Raw genomic sequence first — 14,536 nt, 5'->3', positions numbered from 1 at the left:
CACTCTGCAGCAAGCAGGCATTTTAGTTTAGGGTAAAACTGCTCTCTGTTTTCATCAAGGAAAGCCCACTAGGCCTACTTTGCATAAACCATTGTTCCTCTGCCAATATTGCTCCTACTGGAGGCTCATTCACATATATCGATTGTAACTTTTAACCACAGTAATTTTTATTCCTTAGAGAAATTTGGGAACCAGATGACTGAGGGTTGTCTGTCATGTGTCAGCATTTTGCAGATGAACCAAGCACCGAGCTCCCAGCTTTCTACAACCACGCAGCTCTAATAACTCACGTCTCTAGTAACACAGTGTGCTTCAAACTGGAAAAAAAAAAAAGAACATGTTCTTTATCCCATTCAAAATGTACAGCCACTCTGAAGAATGAGTAATAGGCAAGCTTAAAATTATGATTAATCATAAATGTCCCTGCACTCCGTCTTCCATAGAAAAGCTGCGAGCCTATAAGAGATATCTCTGAATTAGCTCAACTTAGGAGCAGTGTCAGGTTCTGAGTTATTTAAAATTACCTTCAAGCTCTCATAGAATAAAACCTATTCAGAAAGTAATGTTTTCAGACTAATGATTCAATTTGGTTAAATACAAACTTATATTTTTAATGATCTAAAGCATTAATTAGAAATAATGCCAGTCTATCTGGACAGTAAACCTATAGAAAAAATTAGCCTTATTTGCCAAAGACTTACTTGAACTCTCAATATAATACTCTGAGCTGGCTAACACAGTGGTATGTTTCCCACATTGAAGCTATTTAAGGTTGAAGTCCTTAATTTCTAGAAATTTGTATTTATGTAGGCACTGCATGAAAGATCCTATCTTTTCACAGTGGGCACAAATTCTTAATTGTTTTGACTTCAAACTGGACACACAGACAACCTGAAAAGGCTAATAGGTCTGCTTATTTGTCACCTTTCATCCAACAAGGAAAATAGCTGTTTATATCACAACTATTACATTTACATTAACTTGCTTACTGAGAAAATTGATATGTCAGGCCACAAAACCAGATGTCAAGTGTGTACTCAAAAAGAAGTCAAGTCGAATGTTCCCTTTGTCACCAACAGACAGGAGGAGCCCAGGCAGAGTAGAAAACCAGGCATTGGGCCCACCGTTGGCTCCCTGAAACCCAAGTGCAGTAGGGACCACACATTACTCTGAGAAGTCTCACTGCCTCCGTGGAACGCGGGAGGACACAAAGGTGAGGAGCTCCTGACTGGGCGTCCAATCTCAGGACCAACCCTGAGATTTTATACACACAAGTGCCACTGAACGGACTGAGCACAGTATATTTTTATATTTAGGCATAAATATGTAACAAGATGCATAAATATGTAACAATAATAACTAAAGAAAAGAAAGTCATAATTTCGAGCCAGGGGAAGCAAGCACGCGGGAGGACTTTCTTTTTTTTTTTTTTTTTTCAAGTGAAGGTAATCCTGCTTGAATCAGCACCAAACATACTAAAGACAGAAACGCCGAGGGAACGAAGGAGATGGCCCTGCTCAGGCTGCTTGAACAGAGAGAATGTTCATTTCTGTTAAGAAAGGGGGAACAGGAATGACAGTTCTGTAGCAGCAGACAAATGGGCATCTCCACAAGTCTCATGGGCGTCATGAAAAAGGATGGAAACAGGTTTTCTCCTAGAACACAGAAGGATATAATGGTTTTTTTCTGATTGGCCACCACAAAACACAGGAGAGTAGAAAGATGTCTGCGCCACGTCATCCACAGCTTTGTTCCTTTAAAGGTCAGTTCATTTCCCTTGTCCCTCCAGCTTTCCCTGGTCCCGGTTTTGTTTCTAAGCAGACAGAAAGAAACTGCTTAATAAGCGCGTGTTGAGCTTTCCGGGGCAGCTGTGCTGATGGATGCTACCTGGCAGCGAGGGAGAAACCCACTGGCTGTGCTCCAAAGAGTGGAGACGCAGGTCAGTCTCTGAATGAGAACCATGAAAAAAAAAAATCCATTATTGGAGTGGATACTTTACAAAGTTCAAATTTAGCTACACCCCTGAGGAAGTTAAACAATTTTTCAAAGACTTTAGTTATTTTCTTTCAATCCTAAAATTGAAATATAGCGTTTCACGGATTTTTCTGGACCTTCAGAGACATAATAACACTAAAGCCCCATGTGTTTCTGTTTCTTCTCCCTCTTCTTCATTCTCACCCTCACCCCATTTTCAAAATGTTGTCTTTAAAACTTGGCTGCAGGCCCCTTTCTCTTTCCTGGGATATCTCTGTCGGACCACTTCAAGCTCTGTCTGCCAAGAAGCGTGTGTAAATTGCTGTTAAATTATCTCTGTACAGTATGTGCTCAGTGAAGGAGAATGAGACGGAAATTGAAGAATCTTCTGGAATCCAGCTCCTGACAGTTGGTGACTTTGTTTTAGGGGGTCAGAGAACTATACTCCCTGAGTAGACCACTTTTGTAAATAGCTTTATATTTGCACACCCAACCTTACTTCTTCTTAGCACATCGTCCGTGCCTGCTACTATAGGAAAATGACAGGGTTGAAATCTTTCCAGAGAAGTCATGAGACCCATAAGCACTAAATGTTTGCTGTTCGACTCTTGGCAGTTTTCCCACACCCTATGGCGTTGTCCTCATCTGCATGGTTGAAGCTGGACTGCTGCAGTGCCTGTCCCAGGAGACGCTGAGGATAGACACTCAGAGCATGCAGCCTCAGTGGTACTTTACAGCTTTGTCTTAATCGTTTCCACTCTCTTGTCATTGGCCTTAAACTTGCTACATAACCACACCTAATCGCAAGAAAAGTAGGCCCTGGTAAAATAATCATGTGCTCAGTTTAAAGTCAAAGAACCCTGTCATTAAAAGAAAAAGGTACGAGAAATCACACATCTGACAAAGGACTCATATCTAGAATATGCAGAGAACTCACACACACAAAAAAAGTTTTTTAATATTACATCCAGAACAAGCAATATAACTGGAAAATGTGTAAATATATAAATCACTACAGAAACCCACAAGTAATCAAAATGCAGTGTTGTGGAGCCCAGTCCTGACGGATACATCTACAAAACACTCCTTTACCTGGGGTTCAGGGAACATTGTGGAAGAGGGGGATGGAAAGACTCTAAGGACCAGACGATCAGGAGTTTGCTGTGAGACTGTGACTCCTAACAACATCAGAAGCTTCATCCATAAAGTCTCATCAGCATGCCTGTCCAAATGTGAGTCAAACAAAAATGACACCAATGAACACTCCAAACTGGATGGGAAAACGCCCATAAGGCCTGAACCCTACACACACACACACACACACACACACACACACACACACACACACACACAATTATAGGCAACTAAGGAAAGCTGGGAGCCAGAGCGGTGGTCTTCACCAAGGATGAGCAGGCCAATTGGTTTTCCAATGCCAAATTGTCAACCCCGAAATCATACATACAAGTAGCATTATACAAACTCAACAAGTTATATTTAGAAGTATATGTGTATATATAGATAGATATTCAATAATTTTTGTTATGAATTTAAAGGAAAGAGGGGTGGGGTGTGGAAGGAAGAAACATCATGATTAAATTATAATCTCAAAAATTAAATATATACATTGAAGAAGCTCCATTCATTAGTCTCTGGGAAAATAACAATTAAAACCACAAAGTGCTGTCAGCACATGGTTGTTGGGTGACTTTTAAAAATAGAGCTAGGGAGATGGCTTAGTCAGTAAGACACGTGTGATGCAGGCATGAGGGCATGGAACTGATCCCCAGAACCCACATAAAAGACCACATCCAGCAGTACACCCTGTAAGCTCAGCACTGGGGAGGCGAAGACAGAAAGATCCCTGTAGTTTGTTTGGCCATCAATTGTTACTACTTAGTGGGTTCTAGATTCACAGAAACACCCTGACTCAAAAAAATGAGGAAGACATTAAACACCAGCCTCTGACCTTCACATGTATGTGTATATGCACACTCTCTCTCTCTCTCTCTCTCTCTCTCTCTCTCTCTCTCTCTCTCTCTCTCTCTCTCTCTCTCTCTCTCTCTCACACACACACACACACACACACACACACACACAACACACACACACATACAACTTCAGACATACATATATATTACATATATATATACACACACAAAATAGTGTCAGCACAAGGTTATATGAGGGTGTGAAACAATTGAATCACTTGTACATCGCTGTAGTGAGAGTGCAAAGTGGCAAAACCATTCTGGAAAGCAATTTGGTGAGATCTTACAGAATTAAAAACACGTCTACCATGCAAGCCAGAAGCTGTTCCATCTGTTCCTCCCTGTGAATGCACACGTCCCTCAAGAACCTGTAGTCCACACTGGGAAACAATCAGATCTCTTTAGTAAAAGTAACTGGGTAAGTCAACTGGGGCCTACCCTTACTTACTATGAAACGCTAATCAAATTCTCGGTACATGTAACCACTTGGATGAATCCCAGGGGCATTATCCTGATTTTTAAGACAATCCTGAGACATCCCATACTGTACTGGTCCCTTCAGGTAACATTCTTGAAATGTCAAAACTACAGAAACAAGAAAGAGATGGGTGGTTTGCAGGACTTAGGAACAGTGAGGAAGTGGGTGTGATGGAAGGGCATCTTAAGGATCGTGTGGTGGTGGAACTGCTCTGCACGTAAGCAGAGGCAGGTAAAACAAGGGATATATAACAACAAAGAGTAATGGAGCTAAGATGGAGCTCTGTGCCACCCATGAGCCCTGTTCTTGTGGAGGAATAAGAGGAAGCCGCCCCAGCCTCTTCTGTCTCTTCTGTCTAATTCTCCTAAAGTCTGCTACTACATGACATAAGAAAATTAACATATGACAGCAGGTATCTCCCACCCTCCTCCCAAAGGGAGAAGCAATGAAAAGAGCAGCTGTTTCTTTGCTGGTTAAATAAGGAATTTTTATTATCCTATAAGAATTCCCCATGGAAAAGATTAGAGAATTAGAGATAAACTCATTTTTACCAGATAACAGAATAATAAGCTGAGCACTTGAGAGCTTGAACAGAGCAAACAACAATGAGGCTATTTTCTTCTTTCCACCCTGGGTGTATGAATCATTTAAATAGCAAGAGGGATTCTTGGAAACGGCAAACATAAACTGTTTTAATTATCTGAGCTTTCTGAGGTAACAAGAACCGCATAATAGTGCATGGTACAGGAAGGACTGAGGTCTGGTTGACCAGACTGAGAAAGTGCCTTGTGCCCTCGGAACGTAGGCAGCCTTGACTGCCTAACAAAGTCCTTAAATCACCCATCTGTCGATGCTTGCCCTACCACTGCTGGTTGTCTTCTCTTTAATGCCCACATCCCATTAGGAATACAGACGTTTCTGTGCTGGGCTTTTCTTCAAGGGACAGTCAAAGATTTTACCTGAGGCTAGCAGAAGCACTGGGTCCACCCAGAAGACTAGACACGCCTGCCAAGCTGAAGAAGGCACGAGAGGCAGAGGTTGGCTCTTGATGGGCGCTTTGTTCTGCTCTGTGGTTTCTTTCTCAGGCCAAGGCACTGCTCATCTGATCGCTGAGCACCATACTTCTGCTGATTCAGAACAAGTGTCCTGACTAGAAAGGAATTATCCCTTCTCTTTAGTGAGGGTAGGTTTATCCCTGATGTCCTGGGAAAAAAAGGATTGCAACCCAAGGACCCAAACAAGGGATATGATCTTTGGTCCCTGTTTATTGATACAAGCCACTATTATTTATTGAATAATAATTAGTGGCAGATTCATCCCAGAGTGCCCTGATGCTTTATATCAGAGCATCTCCATCTTCAAGTCAGTGGGATCTGCGGTGGCCTAAGGGTGGCTCATCCCAGCCCTATGGACATTGTGAGCAGCCTGGAGCTTTATGTGAGGCTTTACATCCTTTGCCATTGAATTGTTTTTAAAAGATGGCTTCATTCAGATTTTTCTACTATCCACTATTTGTATAATGAATGACGAAATGTCAGTGTCAGTGGTCTCAACGTTGTTGCACAACAGAATCACCTGGAAGGCTGTTTAAAGCACAAATTTCTGAGTCAGTAGTTCTGGGATGGGGCCCAAGAATTTGCACTTCTAAAAAGTTCCCAGATGTCGAATATCTATGCTGCTGCTGCTGTCTGGGAGCACATTCTGCAAACCGTGTGCAACTATCTTCCTCCAGAGTGTCTCCTTCTGCTCCCTATCTCACTCTTAGCCACGCATGAATCAACTGCTTCATTACCAAATTATGGGAGCAATGCCCTACCCTACTCATGACTCCACCCCCTACTCAAGAGGGAAGGATAATACAAGCATCAAGCTGAGTTTGGAGGTCAGGGGAGAAATAAATAGGGAAAGTAAAGATTGAGGACCAACAGCTCTCTCCTAGCGTCTCACCCACCATTCACTCTCACACTAAAAATTATTGAATCATATTGGATGGTGTGGCTGAGGTCAAACTGACAAGCAACAATGCCAGGGGACCTATGAGATACTCACAAAAGGAGAAAAAGAGCTGGGAATTGTGACCTGGGCTTCTATAAAAGTTTAAAGCCTTCTGAGAAAGGAGATATTTACGGCTCAGTAATTGACTGCGCTGTAATATGATTTCACCGGGAACAATGACCAAGTGGAATGTAAGAGTGAGACCAAAGAAGGGATCATAATCTAAGTGGTAGAAGTCCGTCTGCATTCTGAAGTTATCTGGGAGTCTTTCACAGCTAAGCAGACAAGGCTAGCCTTGTTTTAGAGACTCAGCCCAATAGCAGTTTTGTAAATTTGTTAGGTAGTGGAAAACTGGGGACTTCAAGAAGCTTAGTCACCATCCAACAAAGATGGTCTAAACCAGAGAAGTGGGGCAAGCCAGAGGTTATGGACATATGAAATGGGTTTGTGTCCCCTGATACCAACAGCTTTCCCTGACTGATGAATCCCTGTGTTTCTGCCATCATTAAGACCTCACTATCCTCCCCACCACCACCACCACCACTGGACCATACCAACAGCCTGCTGCATTCTTGGGAGATGAGAGTTTTGCTAATAAAAGACTCAAATGTCTTGGTCTAACATACAAGGCTCTTTGTGGCCTTGCCTTGCTTGCCCTCATCAACTTCAGTTTTTGCCTTTATCCACCACAGATTTACTAAGCTTTACTAATCCTTTAACAGCAGAAGGCATTGACCATGTCCCGTCAGCATAAAAGCTTACCAGAACAATCCCTCCCCCTCCCTCAAGACCCCCCTCCCCCCCAGCCCTTCCCCTCCCCCCCCCCCACATCCACTCAAGTGCCTTGCTTTCATTCTGTAACTCAGTAGTAGGCTGAATAACTATGCCTAGTGATTTCCTTAAATGTGTAAATGTTGCCTGGGATGGATCTAGGGGATGCTGAGTTCCCTTGACTGGGCTACAGATCTAGTTGAATGATGACACAAATCTAAGAAAGTGGTTATTCCTTATTTGAGGAAATTGAGGTTTGTTTGCAGGCAAAGGCAAAGCCACAACTCATTTGTAACTCTAGCTTATGGCTCTAAGTCCATTTTTTTTCCACTTTGCCAAAACTAATGAGAATTGTGTGTGTGCCAATAGCTGCATTGTGGTTTCTTATTTTGAGCTATGCCATTATAAATCATTTTGTTTACACTGATAATACCAAATAAGGCAAGCATACCTTACTCTCCAGTCTCTTTCCTTTCCCTAAGGAATAGCAAAGGTCATGGGTCAAAAAGGAACTAGGTGAAAGTTCACTGAGTGGCCAAGACTGAATCTCCCCAGGCAACCTGCTAACTGATAAAACCAAGTCAAAACACCTTTAGCTTTAATCTAAAGGGCTTTAAATTATGCACAAATGCAAATCTTATCAAACCAACCAGAAGCTGATGGTGGGTGCACTGTATGAGCAGGATGGTGTGGTGGCACCCTTGAGAATGCCAGATGAGTTTGATCTCATTTCTTCCATTTCTAAGCAAATGACCTTGAACAGGTCCTTTACCAGCCACAAGCCTAGTTTCTTATTTAAAATCACTAACAGCACTCATCCCAAGGGTTGCGGTGAGAATTACATAAGTAATGGGTTCTTTGGGCTTCTGGCCTGACATGGAAAGGCTTGGAAACCACCATTCAATATTAACAACGGGGGGAAAAAACTGAACAAGGTTTAAAAACTGATGATTCTGAGGTTCATCAGAGAAGTGAGCTCATGAGGCAAATAGCTGCCCTTAAAATCGGAAAGACAAGCAAATTCAGAGAATTGCAATTGAGGAGAACAGACACACACAAACAGAAACCTCCTTGGGAACAGTAACGGGGGAGGAGAGCCAGGAGTACAGTTCAGTTTTTTAGGGGACCAGGAAAGTGAAGTCTCAGAGATAAAGCTTCAAGGATAAAGGGGTGCATTCCTAAAGGGCCCTGCCTTTAGTGAACTTTTCTCTAAGAAGCCAACCAGAATGACAAGCTGCAGATCAGAGGGAAACTACAACTCCTCATATTAATGGCACAGAGAGTGAAAAAGCCGTCAGTTTGAAGTGTTCCAGAACATTCTGTCTTACAGGGGCCTGCTCTCAAAAGAAGCTATTTCACCAGGGCCTATCCTATTAGGGTTTGAGTAGAGCTCTTGGACTGGGGAGATGGGAGTACCCAGCCCTGTCCCAGCCCAGAACTCCTGAATCATTTAAGGAGAGAGAAACTGGAGTGTCTGAGCCTGTGCGATTCATAGTCCATAAGCAAGAGGCTCACTGAAAGACCGAGTGAGACCATCACAGTCTGTAGCGTGCTTCCTTTCTGCCACTTCTTAATACGCAATACCGAAGGCTTATGTAGGAGTGAAAATGTAAGTGTGTGCATGTGTGCATGTGTGTGGTCAGGTGTACACGTTTCTTGGTGTGCGTTCAGAAGTCAGACGAAAACCTCAGATGTTGGTCATCTTCCACCTTGCTTGAGACAGGGCTTCTGCTGTTCGTTGCATTTGCCAGGCTGGCTGACCTGCGAGTCTCTAAGGATTCTCCAGTCTCCTCTCCCAGTAGGACCACTGGGACTACACACATAGATGACCATGTCCAGGTTTATATGCCTTAAGCAGCAAATGCTCTACCCACTGAGCAATCTCCCCAGCACCAAAAGACTTACTAATCACAGTTTCGCTTACCCAGATCACCATGTCCAGAGATCATAGAAAAATTATTGGATATTATCAAAATCAGAAGAGATAAAAGCCCACACAATGTAAAGAGGTTTAACAAGTGTCAGATCTAGAGCTACATATTGCAAGAATGTTGAAATTGTTGGAGTAACTATACCTTACAAATTATGATAGATATGCTATCAGTTATAATGGGAGTGTTATAATAACTATAATAGCAAATGGATAATGTAAACATAAAGGTGAAAATTCTAAGACAGTAAAAAAAAAAAAAAAGGAAATGTTAGTGATAATGACTTTGTAACAAAAGTTAAAAGTGCATTTGAAAGGCTTATTATTAAACTGGACACCACTGGGAAATGAGTCTCAGCTTGCAAATATGCCAATAGGCATGCCTTCAATTGAAAAGTAAAGAGAAAAAAGAAAGGAAAATATGAAACAGAATATTCCAGAATGGTCAGATAACTATAATATGAGTAACACCCACATAACAGAAATGTCAGAAGAAAGAAAGAAAGAACAGATACAAGAATTGAAACAAAATGACCCAAAACTCACCACCCTCCAATTAATGTCAAACACAAAGTCACAGATCCAGGAAGTTTAGCAAACACAACAGAGAGATAAATGCCCAAATCTCTATCTGCAGGTTGTCACCAATCTGCAGAAAACCAGAGACAACACAGTATCTTAAAAAAAGCTACAGGGGAACAACTTCTAGATAAGAATTTTATCTGGCCAATAATAAATGTTAAAAGATGGTACTTTTCATAGAGAATAAAAATTAAATAGATTGGAAATTTGGATCTACTTGAAAAAAGAAAAGACACCAGGGAAACAAGAAATGAAGGGAAAATGAAAATGTATTTTTCGTATTTTAATTAATCTAGCATGTTTGTGGAAAATAATAATAACAACAACAATATAGTTGATTATAGCACATGTATGTATATGAAATAAATGGCATTAATTGTTACTATAATAGCCTTGTTCAAACTGAGGTTTATTTTTATTTGGAAGTGGGAGTGGAGTAGTTATAATGTCAGTTGCAAACAATAGAGCAGTAAAATAAAATTTTAAAGAAAATATGATTGATCCACAAAAAAGGGGAGCAATAGAATCACATAGACTGTTTAAAACTATAAAAGTCAGGTAAAGTAAAACACATTTTTACATGGAAATAAAGAAAAAGGCCAACAAGCAAAAGTTACTAATAAATATCATAAATATTACTCTATATCAATGATAATTTTAAAGATTTGTTTTGTTTTTCTGTTAATGAATGGTTTGCCTATATGTACGTATGTGTGCCATATTTATGTGTTGGTGCCTTCAGAGGCCAACCAAACCTTGAGCTTGTGGTCCTTCTGCCTTAATCTCCCCAGCAGTGAGGTTTGTAGGTCTGTGGTATAAGGCCCAGCATTTTCTTTCTTTATTTTTCCAATTAAAAGCATACTTGAAGAGGTTAAGTGATTTGTCCAAGGTCACAATGCTAATAAGTGCCTGGGCTGAGATTCAAACCCATGCTTTTAACCTCGACCCGGAATACTTCCAGAAGCTCGACCCATAGCAAGAAGCCAGTACACAACAAAATAAGACTAACTTTCCTCCTTCTTTCCTTCCTTCTTTGTGCAGCAAGTTAGAGCCGTTCTACTTCTTGATCAGATCTCTTAGAACAGCAAGTCAAGGTGAGGGGCTTTGAGCCACAGAGATGATAGGAAGTTCAAAAATACAAAAGCCTCGGTACAGATCCAGAGCCTAGGACAAAACCCTCAAAGCAAAGACAGGCAGGGCAGCCCTGGTGGGGACATCACTTCTCTGTCGTGAGAACAATTAAGCCTTCAAACAGGAATGGGTTTCCGTGATAAAAGGTAGAGTACGAGGCACGCCTGATGACGACAGGCGAGAAAGCTTCATTGCTCATGTTAGCTGTCACATTAGACCACATCAACTTGATACTCACCTGGTCAGAGCTGCCACAGTAGACCAGCAGTCCGTCACATTCCTTCACAGCAGCGTCAGGTGCAGCTTCTCCCAAGAAATGCTCACCGTGGGATTGTTGTTTCTGTGGGACACAGTAAGTCCACTACTTAATCAATTATTGTAATAATCATTATATCCTTAGATGAACATAAAAATATCACACACATACACACACAGAGAGAGAGAGAGAGAGAGAGAGAGAGAGAAAGAAAGAGAGAGAGTGGACTTCCAAAAAATCAGGCTGTTCCCTAGAGTCATAAAGGGGCAGGAGAAGTTTCCAGCCACCCTCAAGTACCATAACTGCTACCCACTGAGGAAGAGATGACTTTACCCCAACAGATGTATGTCTTGTATGGTGTTAGGAAAGGAAAGGCTATTGTACAGTAGCTAATAGCCAGGGAATGTCCACCCTTGCCAGGTGAGGGGACGAGGGGCAAAGGCAGTCTGAAGATTCGTTGGACCTCTCCTTCAGCTAGGTCACCTAGGAAAAGAGGCTCACAGATGTGCTGAGAATGTGTGCATGTCACTTATGGTTGTGTACATAATCTCGTTTCATTCCCTACAACCTTGTAAACTGAGTTTAATTTCACCATTCAGTAGACAACAGAAGGCCAGAGGATTTAAGCACCTATTCAAATTTATTGAGCCAGTAGGTTATGAAGCCTAGATCTGAAACCAAGGCTATCTGCCTCCAAAGTTCTTTCTCATTTTACTATGCGCACAAGGCAGTAAATTATCTCTTGGTCTCTGGGACTCGGCAGTTAGTGAACAGGATTGATGATCAAATCCTAAGGCATGAAACACCGAATCGGGGAGAAGTAAGAATATGAAATGGTTAAGTGCAGTAGCAGTGGCCAACAGTACAGAAGTCCCCCTGTGTGGAGTCTCCCATACCTGGAACTATGCCATCCAAAATAAATTTTCCACATTATTTGTAGCTAAATGATATCACATAATTTCGTACCAATGAGGTATAAGCAGAAATACATCCCTACAGGAAGCTTTCAGAAACCTTCCAAAAGGACACCTGGCATATACCTCCCCCCCCACCCCCGCTCCCATCTCTTGAAACCTCTTTCTTGCAGAATGACTAGAGGACGCATTAGTTACTTGCCTCGTTGTTGCAACAAAAGACCGGATAAAGGGGCTTCAGAAAGGGAAGGTTTATTTCGGCACATGGTTTGAAGGGTACCGTCCGTCATGGCAGATGTCTGTTCTCAGCTCCCTTTCTCCTTTACATGCAGTCCATGGCTCTAGAGTGGAATGGTACTGCCTACATTTATAGTGGGTCTTTACATGTCAATTAGACTAATCTAAATGACCCTCTTAGACACACACACACACACACACACACAGATTTCCATAGTGATTCTAAATACAGCCAAGGTGACAGTTGAAATTAAACATCATAACTCCACCTCCTTGTCAACTTGACACCCAAACCTATCACTTTTGAAACCATAACTTCCCACCTGTGGTCCTCGTAGGCTCACAGCCACCTTCTAATGCAAGATGCACTTCAGAGGTCCCCCACAGTCCTTAACAGTTGAAATACTTTAATAACCCACAGAGTCCAAATTTCTTCTGATACTCAAGCAAGCTCTTAATCAAGTCTCCTATAAAATCAAACACTTGATACATGCCTGTCACAGAAGAAAGATCCCTATTCCAAAATGGGTTAATGGGTGAGTAGGGAAAACAGCCAATCCTGCAGCCTCCATGCACCTTGCAGAAAGAAATGACCGTTCTTTCTCTTGTTTCTCTGTGTCTCCTCTCCCTCTCTACTTTGTCACTGTCGCCAGCACACCGAGATACCACCCATTCCCCTGTGCTCACATTTCCTTCCAGATGTTTCCTCCTTTGTTTGTTCCTTTCAGAATTCCTGGATGTTCTCTACTGCTGCTGTCTTCAAATCTTCTCTTCCTGTTTTCTGTGGTTCTAATGACATAGAAACTAAAGACCTTGAATTATCGAACCCAGGGATCAATTGTGTGTTCTCACCTTAATTAGTCCATCAGTAATATTTGGCATTGATAAACAAGTCCTCCACTCAGAAGTACTGCCATACTCACTTGACCTTCTCTCTTGGCTGCCCCTTGATGTACTGGTCGCCTTTCCTTTCCCAGGCTGGCACCGCCTTCTCTCCTTGACCTCCAACTGTGTAGTTGCTCAAGAATCATTCTTCAACTCTTTTCTATTTTAGGGGTGAGGAATGTCACAATGCAGCCCAAGCTGGTGTCAAACTAACTATATATCCAGACCCAACTTGAAATCTGCTTTCCGCAGCCTCCTCAGTGCTGCAATTTACAAGCAAGTGATGTCATACCCTGCTCTTTCTATTCCACACCTAAATGTGTTCCCACTGGGAACTCATGCAAACTCAAGGCTAAGAAACTGACTATGTGTGGACAGCTTCTATAGTTACAAGTAACTTCTACACTAACTCTCTTTCAAGGTCTGACAAGTCACTTTCCCGGAGATGCAACTTAGGAATGGTGAAGTTGTTCACTTTGCTGCCAACTTAAGAACTTGAGTTGAATCCCCAACAACTCTCTCACACAAATTGTCTTCTGACTGCTCACACATGGGCACACACACACACACACATACATATATGCATGCACACAATGTCCATCAGAACATCTCTTTCTGTTCCCCTACTTTACTCACCTTCATAATAATTTCTATTTGCTATTAATTCATATATTTATTTTGTGTTTCCAAGTGCTAGGCTGTGGCTTCATGAGGAAATGGATTTCTGACTGCTCTATATGCATATATTCTTAGAATTTGGGATAATGTCACACATAGGAAGCACTTAATAAATACTGCAAAAAGAAATGAATGGGTAGATGTTCTTAGAATTGATGCCATAATATTAACAAAATCATAGTTGGAAGCATCCAATCTCATATGAAATTGGTGCATCTATCTACAGCAACTGTATGGTTGCCTCTAATATGTTTCTTCCCTTGAACCTCCCATCTGCATTTTGTTTTCAGTTTTCAAGGGGCCCACATGTATATTCCCAAAAGATGCAGGTATGAGAGACCGAATGTCCACTCCCAAAGGGTTTGACTTCCTAACTGTCAGACCCTGTGAATGTCTACTGTACACCAAAGGAAACTTTGCAGACTCCCTGTTGTAGACCATAGAACAAGGAGTGGGACACCTGCATTACGCCTGAAGACCCAGTCTGACGACATGAGCTCTCCAGATGGAAGAAGAATTAGGCACTAGAAAGAGCAAGGAGATCACGCTGTGCTTGCCTAGAAGAGGAAGAAGCCATAAGTTGGGAGTGAAGACACTGCATGGTGAGGAAGGAAGCTGTCAACTGTCAACTTGAAGAAAGTGAATCCGCCAACCTGAGCAAGCCAAGGAATGAGGCTTGCCCCCCAGAGCATCCAACTAAGAGTTCTACCTAGCCAG

General features: G+C 42.0%; 1 long non-coding RNA gene across 1 annotated transcript in view; it reads right to left on the bottom strand.

The window, feature by feature from the left end:
* Window positions 1–239: 239 nt before the first annotated feature.
* Window positions 240–14,536, bottom strand: part of LOC311597595 — a 20,112-nt gene continuing 5,815 nt past the window's right edge. Inside the window, exons 2-3 of the long non-coding RNA XR_014779275.1 lie at window positions 11,088–11,189; window positions 240–317 (exon numbers count right to left, since the gene is read on the bottom strand). This is a non-coding gene — a long non-coding RNA (uncharacterized lncRNA). The remainder of the gene's footprint in view (window positions 318–11,087; window positions 11,190–14,536) is intronic.

The sequence above is a fragment of the Acomys minous genome (genome assembly GCF_964271855.1).
Source record: "Acomys minous genome assembly, chromosome: 1".
In the NCBI taxonomy this organism is placed as follows: domain Eukaryota; kingdom Metazoa; phylum Chordata; class Mammalia; order Rodentia; family Muridae; genus Acomys; species Acomys minous.
Note: the sequence above shows the minus strand (reverse complement) of the source record. Positions and strands in the feature narration are given on the sequence as shown.